The sequence below is a fragment of the Otolemur garnettii genome, unplaced genomic scaffold (assembly GCF_000181295.1).
Source record: "Otolemur garnettii isolate 467f Iridium unplaced genomic scaffold, OtoGar3 scaffold00055, whole genome shotgun sequence".
Taxonomy (NCBI): domain Eukaryota; kingdom Metazoa; phylum Chordata; class Mammalia; order Primates; family Galagidae; genus Otolemur; species Otolemur garnettii.
Genome location: NW_003852450.1, coordinates 348551 through 363118, shown reverse-complemented (window position 1 = coordinate 363118; position 14568 = coordinate 348551).

Here is a 14568-nt window from a genome sequence, read left to right as displayed (position 1 = left end):
AAAAAAAAATCATTATACAAACAGACATCTAGTATATGTAAGAAGGTATTTCAAATCAGTGGGAAGTCAGGGGACAGAATTTTTTTTTTTTACAGGACACGATTAGAAATATTTAAACTTTGTGGGACATAAAGTCTCTGTTGCTACTCATGTTTGCCACTGCAGTGTAAAAACAACCATAGATGATACTAAACAAATAGCATGTTCCAATAAAACTTTATTTACAAAAGTAGACGCTGAGCAAAATTTGGCCTAAGGGCCATACCTTACCAACCCCTTGTATAGACTATTCAATAAATGGTGTTTAATTAGATTTTATTTGGAAAAAAATAAATCTAGATCCTTACATTATGTACAAAAATAAAATCTATTTAAATGCAAATAGCTAAATGTGAAAATTAAAAACATGAAATTATCAGAAAATTGTAGAAGACTTGGAAACATGAAAAAAGTGAATAGATATAATTATATAAAACTTTAAATCTTCCATCCTCAAAGGACTAAAAGTTATGGTAAAACATCAAAAAAATGGGGAAAAATTATTTGCAATAATCATACAAAACAAATAATTAATATCCAACATACAGAAATTATATCTATAATCTATAAAACAAGGATAAATAGACCATTAAAAATGTAAAATATGAACAAGCAAATCACAGAAACAAATAGCCAACAAAGAAAAGTTGCTCAATCTCACCAGTAATAAGGGCAAATAGATACATTTTTAATCATGTTAGCAAAAAATAAAATATTAGCATGGGCAGGGACACAAGAACGGGTGCTTATCTACTGTGTGTAAGAGAAGGAGTTAGCAAACTAATTGCTAGAAGGTAGCAATATCTTATAAGACTTTTAAATGCACGCCCTTTGACATAATAACATTGCTTATCTGGATCATTTCTAAAGAAATGCTTATATCTGCGCACAAAGATTTCTTTTTTGTATAAGTTTGTTAACTGATGTGGTGCTTGTGCTGGTGAAAAATATAGAAACATTAATTGTAGCTCAAAAGTGAAATGACTGACAATAAGGTAGACATATACGTATTTGCTGATAAGAGAAACAAATCTAGGAGAAAATGAGATGGAAACCTTACAAAACACAGCACGAACCCGTCCATATGTGTATTAAGACAGGGTGTTGTTCTGCTTGCTGCCTGGGCTAGAGTACAGCGGCATCATCATAGCTCACTACAGCCTACAACTCCTGGGCTCAAGCAATCTTCCTGCTTTGGTGAGGAATTTTCTAATTTTTTGTAGAGACAGGGTCTCACTATGTTGCTCAGACAGGTGTCAAGCTACAGGACTCAACTGATGCCCCCACTTTGGCCTCCAAAAATGCTAGGATTACAAGGCATGAGCCACTGCACAGAGCCTAAACCTATATATATATATATTTTTTTTTTTGAAATATACATGCATGTATATGTATTAGCAAAGGAAATCAATTTTTTAAACAGGTCTGAAAGAAATCCTGTAGTCGTGGTTACCTCCAGGAAAGGCAGGACACCAGGGAGGTGACTGTTAATGTTTTAATCTATACACATCTGTCAGTGACAGAATCTTTTCCAAGATCAGCTGCAGTTTACAGACAGGGACAGGACTCGTCTCCAGCAGACAGATCTGCCTGCCAGCCGGGCCCTGCCATTTTCCTAGACGCCTCTTCCTCACATTAGCTGACATGTCTCACCTTCTATGGCTAAATCCATATGTGTTCTAATGGAAATACATTCATATTTTAATTTGTGCATCACAGTTGTTGTGGGTTGAATTGTCACTCAAAAATATATGTTGAAGTCCTAATCCTCAGGCCTATGAGTGTAATCTTATTGGAAAATAGTGTTTTTGTCATCGTAATCATGTTAACATGAGGTCATGCGGAATTAAGGCGGGCTCTCGAAGAAAAGAAAAGGAGATTTGGACAGAGAGACACAGAGAAGATTGACACACTGTGAGAAGGCAACAACGTGACAAAAGAGGCAGAGATGGAAGCCACGAAGCCGTAAAACAAAGAACTTCAGGGATGGTCTGCACCTGCCATAAGGAGGGCGGGGCTGGGAGCAGGCCCTCCGTCAGACCTCGGAAGGAAGCAGCCTTCCTGAAACCATGACTGTGGACTCTGGCCCCTGAGCCATGAGAGAATACATTAAATCTTCACTGTTTTAAGTCACCCAGTTTGTGGTGATTTAGTATTGCAGTCCTGGGAAAGTAATACAACAGTGTTGACCAAAACCTTTTTTGATTCACCATTCTGTGAATGTGTGTCTACAAAGGAATGGGAACCAAAATGATGCCTGACAATTAACAAAATTGAAGGGTACGGATTCCACTGTCATGAATAGGGCTCAAAGAAAGGCAGAATGGGGACGGGCGCAATGGCTCATGCCTGTAATTCTAGCACTCTGGGAAGCCGAGGTGGGGGTACCTCGAGGTGAGTTCGAGACCAGCCTGAGCCAGAGCAAGAACCCCTCTATCTCTAAAAATAGCTGGATGTGATGGTGGGTGCCTATAGTCCCAGCTACCTGGGAGGCTGAGGCAAGAGGATCACTTGAGCACAAGATTATGAGGTTGCTGTGAATTATGATGCCAAAGCACTCTACTGAGAATGAAAAAGTGAGACTCCATCTCAAAAAATAAAAAAGAGAGGCAGGATGCCTACTAGTTAGGGCACTGTATGGGAGCTTTCTGCACTGCCCGGTGGACCAGACAACTTCCTAATGTCCATAAACCTGGGAGTCCATGAGTCTCTGTAGCAGAACAGCATGGTGCAAGAGCAAGGGTTTGAAATGAGGAAAACCTGAACACCTGGGTTGGAATTCCAGCTTCACTATATACTAGCTGCTTGACCCTGAATAAACTTTTTTTTTTTTCTGAGACAGCGTCTCACTATGTTGCCCTCAGTAGAGTGCTGTAGCATCACAGCTCACAGCAACCTCAAACTCTTGCTTTAAGCTCTTCTCTTGCCTCAGCCTCCTGAGTAGCTGGGACTACAGGCGCCTGACACAACACCCAGCTATTTTGGGTTGCAGTTGTCATTGTTGTTCAGCAGGCCCAAGCCAGGCTCGAACCTGCCAGCCTCATTATATGTGGCCAGCGCTGTACCCACTGAGCTATGGGCACCACTTTGAATAAACTTCTTAATTGCTAAGAGCCAAAAATAATAATGCTCCTTTAATGAGTCAGCATTCTTAGATGGAAGCAATTGACACTAGCTGATAATTTAAGGAGAAAAGAGATTCATTGTAGGAATTGGCTATGCTCTAGTTTACAGGAGGCACCAGCAAAGCAACCTGCCACTCAGGTCTTAGAAACTAGTTAGAGTTGCTGCTGTTGCAGCCACCTGATACTAACTGAAAAGGATTTTTTTTGTTTTTAACTTTTGTAGCTCTGCTTTTTCTTGTATGGGAAGTGAACATGTCTGATTGGTGGAACCTGAGTCATGGCTCAAGCCCTAGTTTCTGGGGTGGGGAGTGAGGGGAGGGAAGACTAGCAAATGAGAAGATAATCATAGCTCTCATTTAGAGCCAGGCACCTTTCTATATTTCCATATATTAATTCACTTCATCCTCCTAAGATACCTGTAAATCAGTATAGAACCCCCCTGAGGAAACTAAGGCAAAGGAAAGCCAAGAACTTGGCCAAGGTCCCAGCTAATAGGTGCGGAGCCAGGATTAAGTCCCGGGTTATCTGGCTCCAGACTCTGTCATCTTTGGGAATACCCCGTTCTGCTCTTCACTTGGCATTTTCAGCGTTTGCAGAGGTCACTGTCTACCTCCAAAAGCAACAGATTCTTCAAACATAAGGGGACTCAGACTCTGAAAGGCCAAATTTTTAAAAAGACAAATGTTTATGACAATGTACAACTTGCCTCACAGAGCTGTCCTATGTATTAAAAGAGAATAAAACTTATATAATAACACAGCAACACACACAGAGTAAGTTTTCCATCGGTGGAAGTTGTTCATGCAATAATAGCTGCTGCTACAACTAAATCCTTCTTGACCTGGACAGACCATCTCTTGGCTGTTTCCGCTGCCTTTGACTTGTCCTAGCACAGCTCTGCCACTCATTCGCTGTGACCCCAGGTAAGTGTCATCACCTTTCTGAGCCTCAGTCTCCTGACCTGTAAAATGGAATTGAGCTGGGAAAGGGGCAAAAATTTCAAATTACGTTCTTTCTGGAACCCTTCCAATTTTGACACTTCTTCTTTTATAACTCCTGTCTTCTAGACCTTTGATAACAAATCCATCCCACCAATTTCTACAGTTCTGATCATCTGTGACTCACAATTTCATTCTGGGTTACAATGCCACTTTCTATTGTTTTATAATTGTTTCCTTCTCTAAATGTGTTGCACGAAATGGCATTTCAGAACATACAGTGCTTTTTGGAAAGGGAATCGATTTTATAAATAAGAGATGAGTTGCAGCCGCCTCTGTGTACACACACACATTTCATCTGATATTATGCTCTGGTGCCATTCAAAGTGGGACAGTGCCAAGTTACTGGTTGTGAGAGAGAAGAGGGTCTATTCTCAGTTGGTGCAGAAAAAGCCCTGGAGTTTTTCTCAACATGGTAGACTCCTTGCTCCTTTCTTGCCTCAAGGGGCCTGAAACGTGTTCTAGATAACACATTTCTGGGAACAGTTTCCTGGAGTTCTGGCTCAATATCACCCTCCATTTTCCCTTCTTAATTTTCATCTCCGTCTGCAAGCCGGTCAACTAGCAGGAGTTTCTTTAGTCATCATTGTCACATGGGATTCTGGAGTAAAGATAATTTTTGGACCTTGGTCGATCCGATTTATCTTATAACTTTTAAAATTTTGCTGCCAGGAAAAAGAAAAAAGAAATTTTCTTATGCCTTCATGTTTAAGCTCAAAGGTCTTTCTTATTTGGTACCCCCTAACTTGCATTTCAACTACCTCACTTGCATTTCCAGTACTTTTATTCTGTCAGATAGTAAAATCTTCAAAGGCGCTGTATTCATTTTTCATTTTCAGAAACACATCCGGCATTTTTACGTATCATTAAACAATTAACAGGGTGAATTCTCATACATAGTAATTGCCCTCTGAGATATGCAACATTAGCCTATTTACAGAAGAGAAAATCAGAGTTCAGAGAGTAAAGTGACTAGCCCCAGGTCACATAGCTCAGAGGTGGCCTGGTCAGCATAAGCTGCAGGCTTTGCCACCTCCCTGCTCTGGGTGCCATCTGCCCTACCCAGTCTGCCCCCAGACAGAGGAGCGATGGGATCGCATTCCAGACCGCTGACTGACGTCAGGCAGTGCTCAGGCTATTTATCCCATAGTTGGCCACTTTGTGGTGAGCCTTGGTGTCCCCACAACCTCAAGACCTGCCATCCCAGTACACTGAGAAGTGGACTGTGCTGACTCTCCACCTGTGTGTACTCTTGCCTCTTCCTCCCGGTGTTAGAGACAGTCCCTCCCTACTTGTTCATGAATGTTGCTCCCTCAATTACTATCTCTTATTTATTCTGTCTCCCTGTATAATGGTTCTTCTTATTCAGCAAGAAAACACCCTCCGATCTCTCCCATGAAAACAAAAGCAATACAAATTAAAACAATGCCCCTTACCCACTCCCTCTCCCTCCCTTTCCCCCTTTATTACCTTCCGGAAAGTAGAATCAACATCGGCTGATCCTAATACCTTATGATTTCTAATGTCTCCCCCCCCCGACTTCCAGCTTTACCTTCCTCCTGATATCGATCCTTCTTGGACACCAAAGCCCTCTGTATGACTAAACTCTCTGTCTTGGTATTCTCAGGCACTTCACTCTGTAGAAATCTTCCTTAGTAAACTGTTCTAATCTTTTGGGGTCTGTTGCTATCACTTTTTTCCAGTTTTCCTTCTACCCTTCTGGCCATTCTTTGGTTACCTTCATGGACTTCATCCTGACCCTTTGGTCTTCTCTGTGTTTAGACTCCCATTAAATGATTTTATTCATAACCATCTCGAAATGATAAATCCAAAATCTGTATCTTTAGCTCAGATTTCTTCCCTGAGACATCTACAGCTGTTATGCTAGTGTCCCCGCTAGAACATTCTTCTAACTTCGCATTTAAATTATCCTAAAAAGAATGCATTATTTTGCCGCAGTGACTGCCCTTGCCATGTGCTACTCCGATTGTACTCACAATCTTGTTAAATGGCACCACAAACAAATGATTTCCCAAAGCAGAATCAGGGCTTCTCCTTCCCTTTTATCCCTACATACACAGAGTTGAAGACTGTTATTTCCTACCTCTTAAATATCTTTTTTAACACATCTGCTTTTCTGTCTTTAGTAACTATAACTGCTTTATTCTGGATCCCATCTGGATTACAGCAATAGCCTCCTAACCCATCTCCCAACCTTCAGTCTGGCCCCTTTCCAACACCTTCTCCTCCCTGCAGACAGGGGAATCTGTCCAAAACATAAATCTGATCTTGCTACTCACCCCTATTAAAATCCTTCAATAGCTCCCCTTAGTTTTCAAGATAAAGTTCAAACTCCTTCACTTAGCACATAAAGCTCATTGTGTGATCTCCCCTGAATAATTCTCTGGCCTCTTCCATCCCAGCCCTACTATTCTACCTCGTGCATCCCATATTCCAATGATAATGAAGTACAAGCAATTTTCTAAACCCATTTTCATAGTCCATTCATGCTGCTACAACAGAATGCCTAAGACCAAGGAATTTATAAAGAACAGACATCTGTTTCTCACAGATCTGGAGGCTGGGACATTCAAGATCAAGGTGCTGGCAGACGAGATGTATAGTAAGGGCTGTGCTCCACTTCCAAGATGCCCCCCCCCCAAGGCTGCATCGCCTGGAGAGGATGAATATTATGTCCCCACATGGCTAAAGAAAGGACAAGCAGAACTGATTGCCCTGTGAGGCCCCTTTCATAAGGGATTTAATTGTTTTCATGAAAGAAGCCCTCATGATCTAATTCCCAATTAAAGGCTCCTCAACTCTCAATACCATCATGTTGGGCACTAAATTTCAACACTTGAATTTTGAAAGGAATACATTTGAAATCATAGCACCCATTATGCCAGGTGATGCTTCCATGCCAGTGCACGTGCTGCCCCCATGCATCCAATGAACTCCCTTTTCATCCTGTCTCAGTCTTCCTTCAGTATTTCCAGGGTACTCCCACTCAACTTCATGGCCACATCCTGATCCTTTCATTTAATTTACATTTACTTCTTCTGTGGTCCTGTAAAATATCTAGAACAATTTATTTTTTCTGAAATAATAGATAGATGGATGGAGGGATGGATGGATGAATGAGCTCTTATTCATTTTCTATCCCCATCATCTAGCACAGTCCCAGACACATAGTAACAATAGTTTGTATAACTGATTTTACTTGAGAGATGCTTTTGTGCAATTAATCAAAATTATAGTGTACCTTTCTGCATTTTCTCCCTGTATAAGTCCTGAATCTAGTCTAACGTTGTGTGCAATAACATCCTAAGGAGCACCCTGGGCAAGTCTACCTATGGATCTACTTTTACACAAGACATGGATTCCCTCTGCTTATTCTCCAATAAAAATATGGAACTACTAGGATAAGAGTTAGAACTCTTGATGATGACATTGCAATATGGTAAGGAACCAACTAATGTAGAATAGCGGGAACTCCCTGGCAGGGCCCTCCTATTACTTTCCCATGCATGCTGACACTCTTGACTGCATGGATCTTGGGGATCTAGGTAATATGGGACAGGAAAGCCTTTCAATAAAAACACAATATGCCAGCCAGCTGCAAATCCTACCTGCAATTTCTTCTCTTCCTTCTTCGATCCAGGGGAAATATGTCAGTGGATGCTGTCAGATAAGAACAAGCCATTGATCTATAGGGCGTGAGGGAAGGCTAGAATATTGATGTCACAGATTCTCTCTATGTACAAGCTGCTCCCTAGCAAATGAGGTGCCTTGGGAATCCAGGCTCCTTGGACTAATAATAAACACCTGAAAGAGTAAAAGTCACCAGCATGCTCTGCTTTCCCTCTGCAGGCCAATGCTTTCACAGCTAGCAGTAACTGGGCTCTAGAAATCTGTATTTACATAACTAAAGCCTTTCCTTCCCTCACCTTGATTTTAATTCTTTGCCAGAAAATGGTTTTTTCCTTAGTACACAGTTGAGTATGAGAGTCTCAAGTGGGTAATAAAATAAAACTAGATTTGAAAGGTCTGAGTTTTAGTTCTAGGTAACTTATTAATATTTCCTTCCCTTCTCTCTTGGTATTGGTTTCTTCATAAGTAAACTGATGACTTAGATCAGATCAGGAATTTTTAACCTGAGTCCCTGGATGGAACTTGGAGTCTTTGTTAAGTTCCAGAAACTAAATGCTAAACCTGGTACACCCGTCCATTTGTGTGTGTGTGTGTGTGTGTGTGTGTGTGCTAGGAAGAATCATAGTTTTGCAGATTCATAAGTGAGCCCAGGGTTCCCAAAATTTATGAAGTTGAGGGTTGCACTATGATTAGTCCATCATTCTGTTATCTATAACAGAATTCCTGATTCTGGGTAATTTATAAAGGAGAGAAATTTATTGCTTAAAGTTCTGGGAACTGGGAAGTCCAAGGTTGAGGGGCCACCTCTGGTGAGAGCTTTGTTGCTGGTGAAGACTCTCTATACCAGCAGTTCTCAACCTGTGGGTCGTGACCCACAGGAACTATATTAAAGGGTCACAGCATTAGGAAGGTTGAGAACCACTGCTCTATGCAGTCCTGAAGCAGCTCAGAGTATCACTAGAGAGGTGAGGACTCAAGTCTCTCCTCTTATGAAGCTCCTCATGCCACTCCCATGATAATTCACTAATCCACTAATCCATGAGTGAATTAATCTTTTCCTAAGATCAGAACTCTCATAACCCAATCACTTCTTAAAAGCCTCATTTCTCAATACTGCCTCATTGGGGTATAGATTTCAACATGAATTTGGGGGCAATGGGCAAATATTCAAATCATGCAATACTTCAAATATTCAAACATTCAAATCATGCAATTTCTTCACCTACAAAATGGCAATAATGATACCCATCTCATGTATTGTGAAGACTAAGGGAAATAGTAAACATTAAAAAAAAAAAAGGCTCAATGTCAGAAATGTTCATGAAATGCTTGTTTACTGTCTGCTAAAGTAGTAGACATTGAGAGCTACTACTTCCTCATCTAGCCCAGAACTCTTGGCATCTAAACTGATACTTTCCCAAGTGTAGTCGTGGACTGACAAAGTCTTGTCAATGTTCTTCTTCAAAAAGGTGAGGCATGAAGAATAAGCCTCTGTGATTAGCATGTTTCTTCACAAATATAAATTAATTTGAACAAATAGAATCAATCTAAGTCTTCTAAGACAGGGACAGGGTCCAGATTGGATGACCTAAGCTTTGACATAAACAAAAAGTTAAAGGCCATTTCTTCAGAAACCTTTATTTTGACAGCATGTCTGTTCATAAAACCTGATAATCCTAAGGCCATGAACTAGAGGGTAGAGGGAGTAGAGATAGCAGTGAAGCAGCCTTGGACTGACAAGAAGGTCATTGTCTAGCTGGCTTGCACTACACCTGGTAGACCCTATTATGTAGAATCAGCCCCCCCAAACCCTGGCTGTTCCCATGTCACAGTAGGTTGCTACTCCACTGTCCACACCTTCCTCTCTCTCCTACAGCCTGTCAACCTGTGTAGTCATTTTTTATGAATTTTTTCCTTCAAAGAGGATATTCAGCAAACATTCATTCACAAAAAACCTCTGTACAACTAACACAAACACAAAAACACCCACACATTCTGTCAACCTTCAAGGCATTATTATGTTCATTTTATAGATGAGGAAATGAAACTCACAAAGATAGTAAGAGACAGAAGGAGACTGAATCCAGATGTCTCCGACTCAAAAGCTTTTAAACTAAACCCGAGACCCTCAAGACATACTGATGAACGAATATGGTCCTTCTTCTCATGGACCACTGGGAGAGGTGAACAGGACATGGAAGACCATGATTCACAGGAGACTGAGACTGAGTTCGCCTACCTCGAATTGGTTGGGAAGGAGAAGGGCATCCAAAATGTGAAGTTTACAAAACCCTTCTTGGAAGACCTGAGTATTCGAGGATGGGCTGGAATTAGTCCAGAGGAGGCTGACCACTCCACACAGAAGGATGAGCTTGTGAAAAGCCACAGAGGCAAGAGCAAGACATCAGGGAACCCCAAATTGCATGTCACTTAGAAGTAAATGTTCCTGGTAGCGTGACTTGCAAAAAGCCTTGCATGCAGTCAGCGGCCCTGAGAGATGGAGGCCGCCCTTCTGCCAAGAATGCACTTGTGATCTTAACTCTAGTGCTCTGGAAAGAGATAAGGGCTTTGGGGACCCCCAAAACTAGTTTCTCACTCCCCTGCTCTAACGCAGACATCCCACTCTCATCACAAAAGGTTACAATTTCCCTGGGAAGAAATTGTGCTGACCTTGGGTTTTTGCAAAGAGTGTGGTATTTCTGCTTGGCTGCGCAGTCTGCTGAAATGCTGCTAAAATAGCTAGTGAGCAAGATGTCCCCAAAGCAAGCATCTGCACAGGAGGGCCCTGCAGAACTTTGCCTGTGGCTTACTCACCTCAAGCAAGGAAGGCAAGGTGACTACTTTTTGAGAAGTTGTAGATGCATGTGGCAACTCAGCTACACCAGACCCCACTTTCTCACTGCGCTCCCAACAGGGGAAGAATGTTCACTACACAGCTGATAGCATTAATTATAAAGAGGAGCTCTGAGGTCACGCTGTGTTCACCGTACAGCTGATAGCATTAATAAAGAGGGGCTCTCATTCCTTAGTCCAGGAATAAGGGCCCCTACTTTTATTCTATCTTGGTCGTAGATGGACCAAGAATCTTGAGGCTTTCATTTACCCCTTTCTAAAACAGGAAAATAGTTCTTACTACAGTGCTATAAATTTAGTTGTCATAAATGTTTTCTAAGTACCTGATTGCTGATTGTTCTCAGCAAAGATAATGCTTAAACCTGGTCCTTGACTTCTAGGAGTTGTAGAAATTAAGCCTGACATTTACATCATTGATTATATTCATTTGGTGCTTGAATCAAATAAGCCAGACTATTTCCTACTACATTTTCCTAACTGAGTATGCATGGAAGAGACGCTCCTTGTTTCACCCATCGTGTAAAAGGCATATACATTTTAGCTAAAATTTTGAGTGAACAAACTCTTAACAAACAAAACCCTTATGAAGAAAGAGCATAAATTACTAACCGCATAGTATGATAATTTGACCCACCTTACTAGCCACACCCCCAAACCAGTGATGGCATAGAAACCCAGAAAACCTCCTGATGTGAAATAGAAAAAACAAAATTAAGTAATTTTGGGGTTTGTGTCAAGCCTGAGTGAGAAACCAATTATGACCAAGAGCATAGAAAAATTACACCCAACTAATATTAAGCACTTTCTAGGGCACAGATACTGAGTTTGATGAACCCAGATAAAGGATTTTGTTTAATCCTCAGAGCCACTCTATAAAGCAAATGAGGAAGGAAGTCCTTAGCTGCCAGGAGATAGGATGCTGTAGAAAATGAAACATCTTACTTCATTCAGCAACAAAGGATCTGCTCTGTCTGGGGTCGTCTAATTCTAGATTGAGTTACAAAGGGAAAAAAGAGAAGGAAAAGAGTAAAAGAAAGGCAGAAAATAAAAGCATAGAGGATGCTTAGCCGAGTGTTCTTCACTCACATCCACTCAAGGCAGAACAGATCTCATATTTCATTAATCCACTCATTCAATAACAATTCAGTCAACATCTGCACGTTATGTGGGTAACACAAAATGCCTGACAGTGAATATTCTCCCTTCTGATGGCCTGCAAACATCTCTGCACCCCTCTGCGTGGTTGCTTATGGATGAGCCACCAGTTTGCTACTACCTATTTCTGCTGTGTGTTTCGAGGGATCAGATCAGGAATGGATATTTCTTCCAAAACAGCAATCTGATCAGTGACCTATGGTGCAACTCAGAGGGAGAGTTCAACCACTACAGAACACAGCAAGGCTGAACCCACAATAGAGAAAGACTGAAGAGGAGGTGCAGATGGACAGAAGGCAAGGAGAAGCCTGACGCAGTGAAGCTACTAATAAGCAGAAACGATAAGTAAAACACAGTCAAGACAGGAATAAATTGAGCCACTTTGTGATCACAATGGCAGAGTGGATGGGTAGATGGGCAGGAAACAGCAAAGGATCCCAGGGCTACCAAGAATAGAATGCCTGCTTGTTGTAACTACGGTCTATCCTGAAGTATGTTCTCGTTCTCTTTGGTCTTCAGCTGAGTGGCTCTTGAGAAGTTTTCCTGTCTTCCTAATTATCTCAGTTCTATGACCAAAAATCCTATAGGGTAATCAGAAGTAACAAAGATCTGTTTCTCTTGTTACCCAAATCAACCAAAATAGCACAAGCTGTAACATGGAAAACGCTATCCAAAGTACATATATAAGACATTGACAGGAATTAGTTCACTAATAAGTTAGATCAGAAATATATCTGTAGGCAAGCAGGCTCAAATATTTTATAAAACAAGGAGGAATATAAAAAAGATGAAAATCATGTAAGTTTAGAAGTGATAAATGTTTATATTCAAAAAGAATCAATAAACATCTCATTAGGGATAATGAATGTCTTAGTCTATGTTTTGTTCAATCTTTAAAGTGAGAAAGTGGAGAAAGTGGACCGTAAGCCTGAGCTTCACACATTGACTTATCCTTCTATTGTCACCCAGTGCTGCAACTTAGGAAGGACTGGAACACTTCTCAGTGAAAACCTTAACAGCCCCAACTCAACTCCCAGGCAACCTTCCTTCTGTAGTAAGGGTACATTCATACGCCCTAGTCCGGCTCCTAAGCAGTAGCTTGGGAAAGAAAACTCCTTACCTATCACACTGATTATCTGGTTATCTTTCAAAATTAATGTAAAATGTAAATCTTTTTTTTTTTTTTGAGACAACGTCTCAAGCTGTCACCTTAGGTAGCGTGCCGTGGCATCACAGCTCATAGCGACCTCCAGCTCCTGGGTTTAAGCAATTCTCTTGCCTCAGCTTCCCAAGTAGCTGGGACTACAATCACCTGCCACAATGCCTGGCTATAAAATGTAAATCTTAACAGAATGCTCGAACTTCATGCCAGGTGAAATTGTTCTGTCCTCAGCTAAAACAATGGCACATGTCCTGGTGGCTCTTTTTCAAACAAACACAGCTACCAGGTCTTCATCAGGGGCTCCACACAAAGGCCACCAACCTCAGCCCTTCTAGGCCACTGAAGGACCCTGTGACCACAGAAAGAACCCATAAGCTTAAAGCCCAAAATGCAGCGTCTTTTCTTAGCCTCTATTCCCCTAGGGCTCTTACTCAGTTCCTGCCTTTTCGCTCAACAATAGGTATTTACTGGCAATCAGAAAAAGATTAATAACTTTAACAGGAAAAGCTGATCACTTAAACACTGTTTACCAAAGACTTCTGCTTCTGACCGTAATTGAAATCAGATTTATCCTCCTCAATTAAACAACTGGAAAAACAGACTTTCTCATTCTCTCTACATACGTGTATGCACATATATATGCATAAAAGATTTTCAGTCATTGAATACATGTAGCACAGAACTGTGAGTCCTTAGAGGAAAAATATGAACAAATAAGGAGGCTCCTATGATTGCATGGATTCCTGCCTAAAAGCAGCTTCCAGGCTACTTTTTAGGGAAAAGGAACCCAAGAAAAGTGTGATAGTCTTGCTGCATTGAAGAAATGGAGATTGGAATTCAGGGAGACTGAAGTAGCTATAATTTGCAGGAAGACTATAGTAAATAGATATTCACAGAGATAGAGATCCAGAGATCTGAAGAAAGGTCCCCTCAAGTCTTTGACTAAGTACTGTTTCTTCTGTGAGTATACATGAAAGAAAACTGTCTGAAGCTGGGGAAAGAACCACCAGGAAACAGAAGGCATGTAGCATCTGGAAATCAAAAAGAGATGGGAATAATTTATTCTCACACTGGCTAGAATGGAAAGACTCCTAATACATGATGCACTGGATCAAGTCCTAGAAATAAAATTGCCTCAGTAGTGGAACTAAATTAACAATATTCTAAAAGTCGCTCTAAACCTGACCTAGAAACTTTAAGTGTAAGCCTTATAAAAATCAAACTAATCTGAAGTAAATTAAATACAAGCCAAAATAAAATGCCACACCTTTTAAAAATAATATGACAAAACATGACATCCCAACATAAAAAATTCACAACATCAACCTTCAATCAAAATGTGCAAGTAGAAAAATAAGATCCACAACCAGGAGAAAACACTATTAATTAAAACAAACCTAGAAATGCCAAGTGACGGAATTGGCCAACAGTGATGTTAGAATGGCTATAAATATGCTTCATAAGATCAAAAAGGTAAAGGACAACATGAACATAATGAGAAAAGAAATTGAGTTCCCATCTGTTGATCTATATAGATCTAGGTCTAGATCTATGTGTTGATGTGTATATGTATATATATATATAT